Source organism: Mycetomoellerius zeteki, unplaced genomic scaffold, assembly GCF_001594055.1.
Source record: "Mycetomoellerius zeteki isolate Tzet28-1 unplaced genomic scaffold, Tzet1.0 scaffold216, whole genome shotgun sequence".
NCBI lineage: Eukaryota > Metazoa > Arthropoda > Insecta > Hymenoptera > Formicidae > Mycetomoellerius > Mycetomoellerius zeteki.
In genome coordinates this window covers 42,387-45,595 of record NW_017257128.1, presented here as the reverse complement: position 1 = coordinate 45,595, position 3,209 = coordinate 42,387, and the positions used below count along the sequence as shown (strand labels likewise).

Below are 3,209 nucleotides of genomic sequence, written 5' to 3'. Positions count from 1 at the left end.
TCAGTGTCAGACACAGTTAGTCTCTTATTGATTTAATTGGTCTTTATTGAGACAGTAATTAGAAAACTAGCGTTAAAAAATTAATCAAAATCAAGAAAAAGAATCCCCGAAAATGATCTAAAGTCAACGCCCGACGTACTTCTTCCTGTGCACGAGCGACACTGACTGACTAACATGTAAGCGCTTTAGTAAAATAAAGAAGTTTCACGTTACGATAGTCGTGTTATTTGCGCAACATCTCCCGCGCTTGACTCCTACTGCCCTTGTTCTTTCATTGTTTTCTCTCAATAAAGATATAATAAAAATAATATAACTGTATACATTATAAATAAAATTATATATTGCTCTAAATTATTCTTGGAAAACATTATTATAATATTACTTTGTATCATGCATGAAAATATATAATACCGGCTGGAGGGTTGTGGCGTATTTATAGCGCCATACTGCACGCACCGCTTATCTCATCATTTTCCCGATCCTCACGATTTCAAACCGGAACGTTTTAGCTCTGAAAATTCCGAGAGAAGACATCCATATGCCTATATACCGTTTAGTGCAGGACTTCGCAATTGTATCGATAAGAAATTAAGAATCTTTATTTTAGACCGTAACATGTGAGAACACAATCAATACTAGAAATTAAACTGCCTATAACGGTTGAAGCTAGATCTTAAATAATTCAAGACTGATTGATTAGTATTGATTGTGTATCGGTAAGTAGAGCAAATATTAATTAACCTCTGGAGGATCGGAAGCCCCTTTAGGGACTCGACGATGGCGCCAACTTTTTCGCCACTCAACCCCATGATATTGACAAAAAAGTTCTAGCTTTTAAAATAAAAAAATCGATCAAAAATATGTCGGTCTTCAGAAGGTTAATCATAAGATACATGAGGCAAGTATTATAGAAAAGATTAAAGATTTTGTTTTGTAAAGAAAAGTAAAGTTTATTGTTATTAAAAGTTTTTTTAATATGTCATGAAATAAATATTATAAGATAGATTCATTAATTTTTTTCAAAGGTAGATAAATATCATTTTTTTCTTTTTAGGATACAAATTTGCCACGCTTGAAATAAAATCAGTCGTCAGCGCTATTCTGAGGAAGTGCCGATTAGAGTCAACCCAAGGAGCACAAAGTTATGAGAAAGTTTTTATAATTTCATAAAACGTTTGTACCATTTACATATCGAAAAATTATACGACTAAAAAGTTAATGTCGGTTATATAACTATTTGTAGTTTTTAAAACGTCTATATAAACACATAACATTTAGTCAATATATGTATATTCATTAGAAATTTGTATAACGTCTATACGACTCTACACAAAATAATCATTATGTAGTATTCATTTTAAGATTTTGTAACGTCTATACGACTTCCTAAGGAGCACAAAGTTATGAGAAAGTTTATATAACTTTATAAAACGTTTGTACCATTTACATATCAAAAAATTATACGACTAAAAAGTTAATGTCGGTTATATAACTATTTGTAGTTTTTAAAACGTCTATATAAACACATAACATTTAGTCAATATATGTATATATTCATTAGAAATTTATATAACGTCCATACGACTCTACACAAAGTAATCGTTATGTAGTATTCATTTTAAGATTTTGTAACGTCTATATGACTTATTATATGTTAACAATCTTATAATACTCATTACAAGTTTTTAAAACGCTTATGTAACTCCGTATATTTCAATTCAACTTTTGAGTCATAATATCAGGTTTTTAGGACATTTATACAACTGCAAAGACAAACGTTGTTGCGTTGAAATAATGTGTATATTTATAAAACGGTACGTACATTATAACTTTATGTACGTTATGTATATAACTTCATAAAGTAAAGTCGCAGGTTATGATTATCATAATTAATCTGTCTTATTATCATAACTAATCTGTGTATATACGTTCATTAATTTTAATAGAGTCAAATCTAAATAAATAAAATGGAAAGAAAAAAAGTGTTTAAGCATAGTAGTAGCTATTACAGGAGAGTAAAATATTATTTAAAGCAACAGCAGACAACTGCAGCTACAAAGAAAAGCAGAACGTGCGAAAATAATGTAGAAACTGCATATCTTAAATCAAAGACACAATTAAATTATGGCGATCACAGTCCACTATCTCCGTTATCATCAACACTAAATTCATCTTTTAAAAGTGATCAATGTGAAAGCTATGTTCTTGAATCCATATCTGACCAAGATGAAAGTGAAGATGATTTGAAAAATCTTATTAACGACGAAGAGCTTTTTCATGAAAAATATATATGGCTCTTTAGAATGATCCACACACACACACGCACGCACGCACGCACGCAAAATATTTAAAAAATATTTTTAAAAAATGTATTTAATGTAAAAATATTGAATAAATGTTTAAAAAATGTTGTTTTAATATTATATGCTGATTAGAGATGTATATATTATTATTAATATATATATATTAGAGAAAATTTATATATATGTATATTATATATATAAATTTTCACTTTTCACGTTTCCGCACAAGAGAAAAAATTATATGCTCGGTACCAAGGAGTCGAATAACAGTTGAATTCCAAACTGTCGAGACAAGCGTGCGATTATAGCTCAAGCGTAGCGTGTTAGATTCCCGTCCCATAGGTCTTAGGTTCAAACTCCGTCGAAACCACATGCGTTTTCATAAATATGTACTTGCGTATAAATATTCGGGGCATCTTAAACGTAATGAATATCAAAAATATAACAATAAAAAAATGTTTAATTTTGATCATTTTAATAATTTTGATAATTATTGAAGAAAGTTGTATTAACGTTTGTACGTGGTATTTAAGACAATCATTGAGACGTTATTTTATATCTATTAACGGTTTGTTGTAAAACAGTAGTATATTACAAGTTTTAATGTGGTTAATATAACGTCAGAAATTAGTCGTATAGATTCCCCACTTTGTTGACATAAACGTTTCAACGACGTTATTGCCTGCACTGTTTAGTTGCATAACAGTTGTAAGAAAAGTTACAAAGTTTTATAGAAAGTCGTATAAACATTTTTATAACTGTTATCCATATAGATTGTGCTCCTTGGGAACCCTTGGCAAGGAGAAGATGATAGCTAAATTTCGATTGACGGTTAGAACACAAGGTGGACTTTGAGTCAAAGTAAAAGGGCGCGATGAACAAAACGAATTAACGCAATTGGATTAA

At 29.9% G+C, this 3,209-nt stretch overlaps 1 pseudogene; it reads left to right on the top strand.

Annotated features, from left to right (window-relative positions):
- The window catches only part of LOC108722740 (probable cytochrome P450 4aa1), a 7,125-nt pseudogene extending 3,916 nt beyond the window's left edge, over positions 1-3,209 (top strand).